General features: G+C 50.3%; 1 protein-coding gene across 1 annotated transcript in view; it reads right to left on the bottom strand.

Annotated features, from left to right (window-relative positions):
• Positions 1-15,400, bottom strand: part of CRACR2B (calcium release activated channel regulator 2B) — a 395,737-nt gene that overhangs the window by 176,374 nt on the left and 203,963 nt on the right. The gene's annotated exons all lie outside the window — the stretch shown is intronic.

The following is a 15,400-nucleotide window of genomic DNA, read 5'->3' on the forward strand; positions in this document are numbered from 1 at the left end:
GGCTATATGCAAATCAGTCTGACCCTGTGCCTCATGGGAACAGTGCAGCCCGAACTGCCAAGCCATGTCTTCCCTGGACCGGAAACAAGCATCCTGGGACCGGTTTCGGATTCATAATCCTCATCAGCCAGGCTATCTTGAATCCAGTGGCCAAGTGAACAAGGGACTCACGTCTGAGCATACCCTGCCACACTTAGGGCGAACAAAGCGATACAAAAGGGGATGATGGACAGAGCGTTTGAACAAATCAAACACTCACCCCCAGTCAACTGATCTGGGTTTAATCCATCACCATTCTTTAGTTCACTCAGCCACCCCAGTTCAGACATGGCTATATGCAAATCAGTCTGACCCTGTGCCTCATGGGAACAGTGCAGCCCGAACTGCCAAGCCATGTCTTCCCTGGACCGGAAACAAGCATCCTGGGACCGGTTTCGGATTCATAATCCTCATCAGCCAGGCTATCTTGAATCCAGTGGCCAAGTGAACAAGGGACTCACGTCTGACCATACCCTGCCACACTTAGGGCGAACAAAGCGATACAAAAGGGGATGATGGACAGAGCGTTTGAACAAATCAAACACTCACCCCAGTCAACTGATCTGGGTTTAATCCATCACCATTCTTTAGTTCACTCAGCCACCCCAGTTCAGACATGGCTATATGCAAATCAGTCTGACCCTGTGCCTCATGGGAACAGTGCAGCCCGAACTGCCAAGCCATTTCTTCCCTGGACCGGAAACAAGCATCCTGGGACCGGTTTCGGATTCATAATCCTCATCAGCCAGGCTATCTTGAATCCAGTGGCCAAGTGAACAAGGGACTCACGTCTGAGCATACCCTGCCACACTTAGGGCGAACAAAGCGATACAAAAGGGGATGATGGACAGAGCGTTTGAACAAATCAAACACTCACCCCCAGTCAACTGATCTGGGTTTAATCCATCACCATTCTTTAGTTCACTCAGCCACCCCAGTTCAGACATGGCTATATGCAAATCAGTCTGACCCTGTGCCTCATGGGAACAGTGCAGCCCGAACTGCCAAGCCATGTCTTCCCTGGACCGGAAACAAGCATCCTGGGACCAGTTTCGGATTCATAATCCTCATCAGCCAGGCTATCTTGAATCCAGTGGCCAAGTGAACAAGGGACTCACGTCTGAGCATACCCTGCCACACTTAGGGCGAACAAAGCGATACAAAAGGGGATGATGGACAGAGCGTTTGAACAAATCAAACACTCACCCCCAGTCAACTGATCTGGGTTTAATCCATCACCATTCTTTAGTTCACTCAGCCACCCCAGTTCAGACATGGCTATATGCAAATCAGTCTGACCCTGTGCCTCATGGGAACAGTGCAGCCCGAACTGCCAAGCCATGTCTTCCCTGGACCAGAAACAAGCATCCTGGGACCGGTTTCGGATTCATAATCCTCATCAGCCAGGCTATCTTGAATCCAGTGGCCAAGTGAACAAGGGGCTCACGTCTGAGCATACCCTGCCACACTTAGGGCGAACAAAGCGATACAAAAGGGGATGATGGACAGAGCGTTTGAACAAATCAAACACTCACCCCCAGTCAACTGATCTGGGTTTATTCCATCACCATTCTTTAGTTCACTCAGCCACCCCAGTTCAGACATGGCTATATGCAAATCAGTCTGACCCTGTGCCTCATGGGAACAGTGCAGCCCGAACTGCCAAGCCATGTCTTCCCTGGACTGGAAACAAGCATCCTGGGACCGGTTTCGGATTCATAATCCTCATCAGCCAGGCTATCTTGAATCTAGTGGCCAAGTGAACAAGGGACTCACGTCTGAGCATACCCTGCCACACTTAGGGCGAACAAAGCGATACAAAAGGGGATGATGGACAGAGCGTTTGAACAAATCAAACACTCACCCCCAGTCAACTGATCTGGGTTTAATCCATCACCATTCTTTAGTTCACTCAGCCACCCCAGTTCAGACATGGCTATATGCAAATCAGTCTGACCCTGTGCCTCATGGGAACAGTGCAGCCCGAACTGCCAAGCCATGTCTTCCCTGGACCGGAAACAAGCATCCTGGGACCGGTTTCGGATTCATAATCCTCATCAGCCAGGCTATCTTGAATCCAGTGGCCAAGTGAACAAGGGACTCACGTCTGAGCATACCCTGCCACACTTAGGGCGAACAAAGCGATACAAAAGGGGATGATGGACAGAGTGTTTGAACAAATCAAACACTCACCCCCAGTCAACTGATCTGGGTTTAATCCATCACCATTCTTTAGTTCACTCAGCCACCCCAGTTCAGACATGGCTATATGCAAATCAGTCTGACCCTGTGCCTCATGGGAACAGTGCAGCCCGAACTGCCAAGCCATGTCTTCCCTGGACCAGAAACAAGCATCCTGGGACCGGTTTCGGATTCATAATCCTCATCAGCCAGGCTATCTTGAATCCAGTGGCCAAGTGAACAAGGGACTCACGTCTGAGCATACCCTGCCACACTTAGGGCGAACAAAGCGATACAAAAGGGGATGATGGACAGAGCGTTTGAACAAATCAAACACTCACCCCCAGTCAACTGATCTGGGTTTAATCCATCACCATTCTTTTGTTCACTCAGCCACCCCAGTTCAGACATGGCTAAATGCAAATCAGTCTGACCCTGTGCCTCATGGGAACAGTGCAGCCCGAACTGCCAAGCCATGTCTTCCCTGGACCGGAAACAAGCATCCTGGGACCGGTTTCGGATTCATAATCCTCATCAGCCAGGCTATCTTGAATCCAGTGGCCAAGTGAACAAGGGACTCACGTCTGAGCATACCCTGCCACACTTAGGGCGAACAAAGCGATACAAAAGGGGATGATGGACAGAGCGTTTGAACAAATCAAACACTCACCCCCAGTCAACTGATCTAGGTTTAATCCATCACCATTCTTTAGTTCACTCAGCCACCCCAGTTCAGACATGGCTATATGCAAATCAGTCTGACCCTGTGCCTCATGGGAACAGTGCAGCCCGAACTGCCAAGCCATGTCTTCCCTGGACCGGAAACAAGCATCCTGGGACCGGTTTCGGATTCATAATCCTCATCAGCCAGGCTATCTTGAATCCAGTGGCCAAGTGAACAAGGGGCTCACGTCTGAGCATACCCTGCCACACTTAGGGCGAACAAAGCGATACAAAAGGGGATGATGGACAGAGCGTTTGAACAAATCAAACACTCACCCCCAGTCAACTGATCTGGGTTTAATCCATCACCATTCTTTAGTTCACTCAGCCACCCCAGTTCAGACATGGCTATATGCAAATCAGTCTGACCCTGTGCCTCATGGGAACAGTGCAGCCCGAACTGCCAAGCCATGTCTTCCCTGGACCGGAAACAAGCATCCTGGGACCGGTTTCGGATTCATAATCCTCATCAGCCAGACTATCTTGAATCCAGTGGCCAAGTGAACAAGGGAGTCACGTCTGAGCATACCCTGCCACACTTAGGGCGAACAAAGCGATACAAAAGGGGATGATGGACAGAGCGTTTGAACAAATCAAACACTCACCCCCAGTCAACTGATCTGGGTTTAATCCATCACCATTCTTTAGTTCACTCAGCCACCCCAGTTCAGACATGGCTATATGCAAATCAGTCTGACCCTGTGCCTCATGGGAACAGTGCAGCCCGAACTGCCAAGCCATGTCTTCCCTGGACCAGAAACAAGCATCCTGGGACCGGTTTCGGATTCATAATCCTCATCAGCCAGGCTATCTTGAATCCAGTGGCCAAGTGAACAAGGGACTCACGTCTGAGCATACCCTGCCACACTTAGGGCGAACAAAGCGATACAAAAGGGGATGATGGACAGAGCGTTTGAACAAATCAAACACTCACCCCCAGTCAACTGATCTGGGTTTAATCCATCACCATTCTTTTGTTCACTCAGCCACCCCAGTTCAGACATGGCTAAATGCAAATCAGTCTGACCCTGTGCCTCATGGGAACAGTGCAGCCCGAACCGCCAAGCCATGTCTTCCCTGGACCGGAAACAAGCATCCTGGGACCGGTTTCGGATTCATAATCCTCATCAGCCAGGCTATCTTGAATCCAGTGGCCAAGTGAACAAGGGACTCACGTCTGAGCATACCCTGCCACACTTAGGGCAAACAAAGCGATACAAAAGGGGATGATGGACAGAGCGTTTGAACAAATCAAACACTCACCCCCAGTCAACTGATCTGGGTTTAATCCATCACCATTCTTTAGTTCACTCAGCCACCCCAGTTCAGACATGACTATATGCAAATCAGTCTGACCCTGTGCCTCATGGGAACAGTGCAGCCCGAACTGCCAAGCCATGTCTTCCCTGGACCGGAAACAAGCATCCTGGGACCGGTTTCGGATTCATAATCCTCATCAGCCAGGCTATCTTGAATCCAGTGGCCAAGTGAACAAGGGGCTCACGTCTGAGCATACCCTGCCACACTTAGGGCGAACAAAGCGATACAAAAGGGGATGATGGACAGAGCGTTTGAACAAATCAAACACTCACCCCCAGTCAACTGATCTGGGTTTAATCCATCACCATTCTTTAGTTCACTCAGCCACCCCAGTTCAGACATGGCTATATGCAAATCAGTCTGACCCTGTGCCTCATGGGAACAGTGCAGCCCGAACTGCCAAGCCATGTCTTCCCTGGACCGGAAACAAGCATCCTGGGACCGGTTTCGGATTCATAATCCTCATCAGCCAGGCTATCTTGAATCCAGTGGCCAAGTGAACAAGGGACTCACGTCTGAGCATACCCTGCCACACTTAGGGCGAACAAAGCGATACAAAAGGGGATGATGGACAGAGCGTTTGAACAAATCAAACACTCACCCCCAGTCAACTGATCTGGGTTTAATCCATCACCATTCTTTAGTTCACTCAGCCACCCCAGTTCAGACATGGCTATATGCAAATCAGTCTGACCCTGTGCCTCATGGGAACAGTGCAGCCCGAACTGCCAAGCCATGTCTTCCCTGGACCAGAAACAAGCATCCTGGGACCGGTTTCGGATTCATAATCCTCATCAGCCAGGCTATCTTGAATCCAGTGGCCAAGTGAACAAGGGACTCACGTCTGAGCATACCCTGCCACACTTAGGGCGAACAAAGCGATACAAAAGGGGATGATGGACAGAGCGTTTGAACAAATCAAACACTCACCCCCAGTCAACTGATCTGGGTTTAATCCATCACCATTCTTTTGTTCACTCAGCCACCCCAGTTCAGACATGGCTAAATGCAAATCAGTCTGACCCTGTGCCTCATGGGAACAGTGCAGCCCGAACTGCCAAGCCATGTCTTCCCTGGACCGGAAACAAGCATTCTGGGACTGGTTTCGGATTCATAATCCTCATCAGCCAGGCTATCTTGAATCCAGTGGCCAAGTGAACAAGGGACTCACGTCTGAGCATACCCTGCCACACTTAGGGCGAACAAAGCGATACAAAAGGGGATGATGGACAGAGCGTTTGAACAAATCAAACACTCACCCCCAGTCAACTGATCTGGGTTTAATCCATCACCATTCTTTAGTTCACTCAGCCACCCCAGTTCAGACATGGCTATATGCAAATCAGTCTGACCCTGTGCCTCATGGGAACAGTGCAGCCCGAACTGCCAAGCCATGTCTTCCCTGGACCGGAAACAAGCATTCTGGGACTGGTTTCGGATTCATAATCCTCATCAGCCAGGCTATCTTGAATCCAGTGGCCAAGTGAACAAGGGACTCACGTCTGAGCATACCCTGCCACACTTAGGGCGAACAAAGCGATACAAAAGGGGATGATGGACAGAGCGTTTGAACAAATCAAACACTCACCCCCAGTCAACTGATCTGGGTTTAATCCATCACCATTCTTTAGTTCACTCAGCCACCCCAGTTCAGACATGGCTATATGCAAATCAGTCTGACCCTGTGCCTCATGGGAACAGTGCAGCCCGAACTGCCAAGCCATGTCTTCCCTGGACCGGAAACAAGCATTCTGGGACTGGTTTCGGATTCATAATCCTCATCAGCCAGGCTATCTTGAATCCAGTGGCCAAGTGAACAAGGGAGTCACGTCTGAGCATACCCTGCCACACTTAGGGCGAACAAAGCGATACAAAAGGGGATGATAGACAGAGCGTTTGAACAAATCAAACACTCACCCCCAGTCAACTGATCTGGGTTTAATCCATCACCATTCTTTAGTTCACTCAGCCACCCCAGTTCAGACATGGCTATATGCAAATCAGTCTGACCCTGTGCCTCATGGGAACAGTGCAGCCCGAACTGCCAAGCCATGTCTTCCCTGGACCAGAAACAAGCATCCTGGGACCGGTTTCGGATTCATAATCCTCATCAGCCAGGCTATCTTGAATCCAGTGGCCAAGTGAACAAGGGACTCACGTCTGAGCATACCCTGCCACACTTAGGGCGAACAAAGCGATACAAAAGGGGATGATGGACAGAGCGTTTGAACAAATCAAACACTCACCCCCAGTCAACTGATCTGGGTTTAATCCATCACCATTCTTTTGTTCACTCAGCCACCCCAGTTCAGACATGGCTAAATGCAAATCAGTCTGACCCTGTGCCTCATGGGAACAGTGCAGCCCGAACCGCCAAGCCATGTCTTCCCTGGACCGGAAACAAGCATCCTGGGACCGGTTTCGGATTCATAATCCTCATCAGCCAGGCTATCTTGAATCCAGTGGCCAAGTGAACAAGGGACTCACGTCTGAGCATACCCTGCCACACTTAGGGCAAACAAAGCGATACAAAAGGGGATGATGGACAGAGCGTTTGAACAAATCAAACACTCACCCCCAGTCAACTGATCTGGGTTTAATCCATCACCATTCTTTAGTTCACTCAGTCACCCCAGTTCAGACATGGCTATATGCAAATCAGTCTGACCCTGTGCCTCATGGGAACAGTGCAGCCCGAACTGCCAAGCCATGTCTTCCCTGGACCGGAAACAAGCATCCTGGGACCGGTTTCGGATTCATAATCCTCATCAGCCAGGCTATCTTGAATCCAGTGGCCAAGTGAACAAGGGGCTCACGTCTGAGCATACCCTGCCACACTTAGGGCGAACAAAGCGATACAAAAGGGGATGATGGACAGAGCGTTTGAACAAATCAAACACTCACCCCCAGTCAACTGATCTGGGTTTAATCCATCACCATTCTTTAGTTCACTCAGCCACCCCAGTTCAGACATGGCTATATGCAAATCAGTCTGACCCTGTGCCTCATGGGAACAGTGCAGCCCGAACTGCCAAGCCATGTCTTCCCTGGACCGGAAACAAGCATCCTGGGACCGGTTTCGGATTCATAATCCTCATCAGCCAGGCTATCTTGAATCCAGTGGCCAAGTGAACAAGGGACTCACGTCTGAGCATACCCTGCCACACTTAGGGCGAACAAAGCGATACAAAAGGGGATGATGGACAGAGCGTTTGAACAAATCAAACACTCACCCCCAGTCAACTGATCTGGGTTTAATCCATCACCATTCTTTAGTTCACTCAGCCACCCCAGTTCAGACATGGCTATATGCAAATCAGTCTGACCCTGTGCCTCATGGGAACAGTGCAGCCCGAACTGCCAAGCCATGTCTTCCCTGGACCGGAAACAAGCATCCTGGGACCGGTTTCGGATTCATAATCCTCATCAGCCAGGCTATCTTGAATCCAGTGGCCAAGTGAACAAGGGACTCACGTCTGACCATACCCTGCCACACTTAGGGCGAACAAAGCGATACAAAAGGGGATGATGGACAGAGCGTTTGAACAAATCAAACACTCACCCCAGTCAACTGATCTGGGTTTAATCCATCACCATTCTTTAGTTCACTCAGCCACCCCAGTTCAGACATGGCTATATGCAAATCAGTCTGACCCTGTGCCTCATGGGAACAGTGCAGCCCGAACTGCCAAGCCATTTCTTCCCTGGACCGGAAACAAGCATCCTGGGACCGGTTTCGGATTCATAATCCTCATCAGCCAGGCTATCTTGAATCCAGTGGCCAAGTGAACAAGGGACTCACGTCTGAGCATACCCTGCCACACTTAGGGCGAACAAAGCGATACAAAAGGGGATGATGGACAGAGCGTTTGAACAAATCAAACACTCACCCCCAGTCAACTGATCTGGGTTTAATCCATCACCATTCTTTAGTTCACTCAGCCACCCCAGTTCAGACATGGCTATATGCAAATCAGTCTGACCCTGTGCCTCATGGGAACAGTGCAGCCCGAACTGCCAAGCCATGTCTTCCCTGGACCGGAAACAAGCATCCTGGGACCAGTTTCGGATTCATAATCCTCATCAGCCAGGCTATCTTGAATCCAGTGGCCAAGTGAACAAGGGACTCACGTCTGAGCATACCCTGCCACACTTAGGGCGAACAAAGCGATACAAAAGGGGATGATGGACAGAGCGTTTGAACAAATCAAACACTCACCCCCAGTCAACTGATCTGGGTTTAATCCATCACCATTCTTTAGTTCACTCAGCCACCCCAGTTCAGACATGGCTATATGCAAATCAGTCTGACCCTGTGCCTCATGGGAACAGTGCAGCCCGAACTGCCAAGCCATGTCTTCCCTGGACCGGAAACAAGCATCCTGGGACCGGTTTCGGATTCATAATCCTCATCAGCCAGGCTATCTTGAATCCAGTGGCCAAGTGAACAAGGGGCTCACGTCTGAGCATACCCTGCCACACTTAGGGCGAACAAAGCGATACAAAAGGGGATGATGGACAGAGCGTTTGAACAAATCAAACACTCACCCCCAGTCAACTGATCTGGGTTTATTCCATCACCATTCTTTAGTTCACTCAGCCACCCCAGTTCAGACATGGCTATATGCAAATCAGTCTGACCCTGTGCCTCATGGGAACAGTGCAGCCCGAACTGCCAAGCCATGTCTTCCCTGGACTGGAAACAAGCATCCTGGGACCGGTTTCGGATTCATAATCCTCATCAGCCAGGCTATCTTGAATCTAGTGGCCAAGTGAACAAGGGACTCACGTCTGAGCATACCCTGCCACACTTAGGGCGAACAAAGCGATACAAAAGGGGATGATGGACAGAGCGTTTGAACAAATCAAACACTCACCCCCAGTCAACTGATCTGGGTTTAATCCATCACCATTCTTTAGTTCACTCAGCCACCCCAGTTCAGACATGGCTATATGCAAATCAGTCTGACCCTGTGCCTCATGGGAACAGTGCAGCCCGAACTGCCAAGCCATGTCTTCCCTGGACCGGAAACAAGCATCCTGGGACCGGTTTCGGATTCATAATCCTCATCAGCCAGGCTATCTTGAATCCAGTGGCCAAGTGAACAAGGGACTCACGTCTGAGCATACCCTGCCACACTTAGGGCGAACAAAGCGATACAAAAGGGGATGATGGACAGAGTGTTTGAACAAATCAAACACTCACCCCCAGTCAACTGATCTGGGTTTAATCCATCACCATTCTTTAGTTCACTCAGCCACCCCAGTTCAGACATGGCTATATGCAAATCAGTCTGACCCTGTGCCTCATGGGAACAGTGCAGCCCGAACTGCCAAGCCATGTCTTCCCTGGACCAGAAACAAGCATCCTGGGACCGGTTTCGGATTCATAATCCTCATCAGCCAGGCTATCTTGAATCCAGTGGCCAAGTGAACAAGGGACTCACGTCTGAGCATACCCTGCCACACTTAGGGCGAACAAAGCGATACAAAAGGGGATGATGGACAGAGCGTTTGAACAAATCAAACACTCACCCCCAGTCAACTGATCTGGGTTTAATCCATCACCATTCTTTTGTTCACTCAGCCACCCCAGTTCAGACATGGCTAAATGCAAATCAGTCTGACCCTGTGCCTCATGGGAACAGTGCAGCCCGAACTGCCAAGCCATGTCTTCCCTGGACCGGAAACAAGCATCCTGGGACCGGTTTCGGATTCATAATCCTCATCAGCCAGGCTATCTTGAATCCAGTGGCCAAGTGAACAAGGGACTCACGTCTGAGCATACCCTGCCACACTTAGGGCGAACAAAGCGATACAAAAGGGGATGATGGACAGAGCGTTTGAACAAATCAAACACTCACCCCCAGTCAACTGATCTAGGTTTAATCCATCACCATTCTTTAGTTCACTCAGCCACCCCAGTTCAGACATGGCTATATGCAAATCAGTCTGACCCTGTGCCTCATGGGAACAGTGCAGCCCGAACTGCCAAGCCATGTCTTCCCTGGACCGGAAACAAGCATCCTGGGACCGGTTTCGGATTCATAATCCTCATCAGCCAGGCTATCTTGAATCCAGTGGCCAAGTGAACAAGGGGCTCACGTCTGAGCATACCCTGCCACACTTAGGGCGAACAAAGCGATACAAAAGGGGATGATGGACAGAGCGTTTGAACAAATCAAACACTCACCCCCAGTCAACTGATCTGGGTTTAATCCATCACCATTCTTTAGTTCACTCAGCCACCCCAGTTCAGACATGGCTATATGCAAATCAGTCTGACCCTGTGCCTCATGGGAACAGTGCAGCCCGAACTGCCAAGCCATGTCTTCCCTGGACCGGAAACAAGCATCCTGGGACCGGTTTCGGATTCATAATCCTCATCAGCCAGACTATCTTGAATCCAGTGGCCAAGTGAACAAGGGAGTCACGTCTGAGCATACCCTGCCACACTTAGGGCGAACAAAGCGATACAAAAGGGGATGATGGACAGAGCGTTTGAACAAATCAAACACTCACCCCCAGTCAACTGATCTGGGTTTAATCCATCACCATTCTTTAGTTCACTCAGCCACCCCAGTTCAGACATGGCTATATGCAAATCAGTCTGACCCTGTGCCTCATGGGAACAGTGCAGCCCGAACTGCCAAGCCATGTCTTCCCTGGACCAGAAACAAGCATCCTGGGACCGGTTTCGGATTCATAATCCTCATCAGCCAGGCTATCTTGAATCCAGTGGCCAAGTGAACAAGGGACTCACGTCTGAGCATACCCTGCCACACTTAGGGCGAACAAAGCGATACAAAAGGGGATGATGGACAGAGCGTTTGAACAAATCAAACACTCACCCCCAGTCAACTGATCTGGGTTTAATCCATCACCATTCTTTTGTTCACTCAGCCACCCCAGTTCAGACATGGCTAAATGCAAATCAGTCTGACCCTGTGCCTCATGGGAACAGTGCAGCCCGAACCGCCAAGCCATGTCTTCCCTGGACCGGAAACAAGCATCCTGGGACCGGTTTCGGATTCATAATCCTCATCAGCCAGGCTATCTTGAATCCAGTGGCCAAGTGAACAAGGGACTCACGTCTGAGCATACCCTGCCACACTTAGGGCAAACAAAGCGATACAAAAGGGGATGATGGACAGAGCGTTTGAACAAATCAAACACTCACCCCCAGTCAACTGATCTGGGTTTAATCCATCACCATTCTTTAGTTCACTCAGCCACCCCAGTTCAGACATGACTATATGCAAATCAGTCTGACCCTGTGCCTCATGGGAACAGTGCAGCCCGAACTGCCAAGCCATGTCTTCCCTGGACCGGAAACAAGCATCCTGGGACCGGTTTCGGATTCATAATCCTCATCAGCCAGGCTATCTTGAATCCAGTGGCCAAGTGAACAAGGGGCTCACGTCTGAGCATACCCTGCCACACTTAGGGCGAACAAAGCGATACAAAAGGGGATGATGGACAGAGCGTTTGAACAAATCAAACACTCACCCCCAGTCAACTGATCTGGGTTTAATCCATCACCATTCTTTAGTTCACTCAGCCACCCCAGTTCAGACATGGCTATATGCAAATCAGTCTGACCCTGTGCCTCATGGGAACAGTGCAGCCCGAACTGCCAAGCCATGTCTTCCCTGGACCGGAAACAAGCATCCTGGGACCGGTTTCGGATTCATAATCCTCATCAGCCAGGCTATCTTGAATCCAGTGGCCAAGTGAACAAGGGACTCACGTCTGAGCATACCCTGCCACACTTAGGGCGAACAAAGCGATACAAAAGGGGATGATGGACAGAGCGTTTGAACAAATCAAACACTCACCCCCAGTCAACTGATCTGGGTTTAATCCATCACCATTCTTTAGTTCACTCAGCCACCCCAGTTCAGACATGGCTATATGCAAATCAGTCTGACCCTGTGCCTCATGGGAACAGTGCAGCCCGAACTGCCAAGCCATTTCTTCCCTGGACCGGAAACAAGCATCCTGGGACCGGTTTCGGATTCATAATCCTCATCAGCCAGGCTATCTTGAATCCAGTGGCCAAGTGAACAAGGGACTCACGTCTGAGCATACCCTGCCACACTTAGGGCGAACAAAGCGATACAAAAGGGGATGATGGACAGAGCGTTTGAACAAATCAAACACTCACCCCCAGTCAACTGATCTGGGTTTAATCCATCACCATTCTTTAGTTCACTCAGCCACCCCAGTTCAGACATGGCTATATGCAAATCAGTCTGACCCTGTGCCTCATGGGAACAGTGCAGCCCGAACTGCCAAGCCATGTCTTCCCTGGACCGGAAACAAGCATCCTGGGACCGGTTTCGGATTCATAATCCTCATCAGCCAGGCTATCTTGAATCCAGTGGCCAAGTGAACAAGGGACTCACGTCTAAGCATACCCTGCCACACTTAGGGCGAACAAAGCGATACAAAAGGGGATGATGGACAGAGCGTTTGAACAAATCAAACACTCACCCCCAGTCAACTGATCTGGGTTTAATCCATCACCATTCTTTAGTTCACTCAGCCACCCCAGTTCAGACATGGCTATATGCAAATCAGTCTGACCCTGTGCCTCATGGGAACAGTGCAGCCCGAACTGCCAAGCCATGTCTTCCCTGGACCGGAAACAAGCATCCTGGGACCGGTTTCGGATTCATAATCCTCATCAGCCAGGCTATCTTGAATCCAGTGGCCAAGTGAACAAGGGGCTCACGTCTGAGCATACCCTGCCACACTTAGGGCGAACAAAGCGATACAAAAGGGGATGATGGACAGAGCGTTTGAACAAATCAAACACTCACCCCCAGTCAACTGATCTGGGTTTATTCCATCACCATTCTTTAGTTCACTCAGCCACCCCAGTTCAGACATGGCTATATGCAAATCAGTCTGACCCTGTGCCTCATGGGAACAGTGCAGCCCGAACTGCCAAGCCATGTCTTCCCTGGACCGGAAACAAGCATCCTGGGACCGGTTTCGGATTCATAATCCTCATCAGCCAGGCTATCTTGAATCCAGTGGCCAAGTGAACAAGGGACTCACGTCTGAGCATACCCTGCCACACTTAGGGCGAACAAAGCGATACAAAAGGGGATGATGGACAGAGCGTTTGAACAAATCAAACACTCACCCCCAGTCAACTGATCTGGGTTTAATCCATCACCATTCTTTAGTTCACTCAGCCACCCCAGTTCAGACATGGCTATATGCAAATCAGTCTGACCCTGTGCCTCATGGGAACAGTGCAGCCCGAACTGCCAAGCCATGTCTTCCCTGGACCGGAAACAAGCATCCTGGGACCGGTTTCGGATTCATAATCCTCATCAGCCAGGCTATCTTGAATCCAGTGGCCAAGTGAACAAGGGACTCACGTCTGAGCATACCCTGCCACACTTAGGGCGAACAAAGCGATACAAAAGGGCATGATGGACAGAGCGTTTGAACAAATCAAACACTCACCCCCAGTCAACTGATCTGGGTTTAATCCATCACCATTCTTTAGTTCACTCAGCCACCCCAGTTCAGACATGGCTATATGCAAATCAGTCTGACCCTGTGCCTCATGGGAACAGTGCAGCCCGAACTGCCAAGCCATGTCTTCCCTGGACCGGAAACAAGCATCCTGGGACCGGTTTCGGATTCATAATCCTCATCAGCCAGGCTATCTTGAATCCAGTGGCCAAGTGAACAAGGGACTCACGTTTGAGCATACCCTGCCACACTTAGGGCGAACAAAGCGATACAAAAGGGGATGATGGACAGAGCGTTTGAACAAATGAAACACTCACCCCCAGTCAACTGATCTGGGTTTAATCCATCACCATTCTTTTGTTCACTCAGCCACCCCAGTTCAGACATGGCTAAATGCAAATCAGTCTGACCCTGTGCCTCATGGGAACAGTGCAGCCCGAACTGCCAAGCCATGTCTTCCCTGGACCGGAAACAAGCATCCTGGGACCGGTTTCGGATTCATAATCCTCATCAGCCAGGCTATCTTGAATCCAGTGGCCAAGTGAACAAGGGACTCACGTCTGAGCATACCCTGCCACACTTAGGGCGAACAAAGCGATACAAAAGGGGATGATGGACAGAGCGTTTGAACAAATCAAACACTCACCCCCAGTCAACTGATCTGGGTTTAGTCCATCACCATTCTTTAGTTCACTCAGCCACCCCAGTTCAGACATGGCTATATGCAAATCAGTCTGACCCTGTGCCTCATGGGAACAGTGCAGCCCGAACTGCCAAGCCATGTCTTCCCTGGACCGGAAACAAGCATCCTGGGACCGGTTTCGGATTCATAATCCTCATCAGCCAGGCTATCTTGAATCCAGTGGCCAAGTGAACAAGGGGCTCATGTCTGAGCATACCCTGCCACACTTAGGGCGAACAAAGCGATACAAAAGGGGATGATGGACAGAGCGTTTGAACAAATCAAACACTCACCCCCAGTCAACTGATCTGGGTTTAATCCATCACCATTCTTTAGTTCACTCAGCCACCCCAGTTCAGACATGGCTATATGCAAATCAGTCTGACCCTGTGCCTCATGGGAACAGTGCAGCCCGAACTGCCACGCCATGTCTTCCCTGGACCGGAAACAAGCATCCTGGGACCGGTTTCGGATTCATAATCCTCATCAGCCAGGCTATCTTGAATCCAGTGGCCAAGTGAACAAGGGACTCACGTCTGAGCATACCCTGCCACACTTAGGGCGAACAAAGCGATACAAAAGGGGATGATGGACAGAGCGTTTGAACAAATCAAACACTCACCCCCAGTCAACTGATCTGGGTTTAATCCATCACCATTCTTTAGTTCACTCAGCCACCCCAGTTCAGACATGGCTATATGCAAATCAGTCTGACCCTGTGCCTCATGGGAACAGTGCAGCCCGAACTGCCAAGCCATGTCTTCCCTGGACCGGAAACAAGCATCCTGGGACCGGTTTCGGATTCATAATCCTCATCAGCCAGGCTATCTTGAATCCAGTGGCCAAGTGAACAAGGGACTCACGTCTGAGCATACCCTGCCACACTTAGGGCGAACAAAGCGATACAAAAGGGGATGATGGACAGAGCGTTTGAACAAATCAAACACTCACCCCCAGTCA

This window comes from Lissotriton helveticus, chromosome 3_1, assembly GCF_964261635.1.
Source record: "Lissotriton helveticus chromosome 3_1, aLisHel1.1, whole genome shotgun sequence".
In the NCBI taxonomy this organism is placed as follows: Eukaryota; Metazoa; Chordata; class Amphibia; order Caudata; family Salamandridae; genus Lissotriton; species Lissotriton helveticus.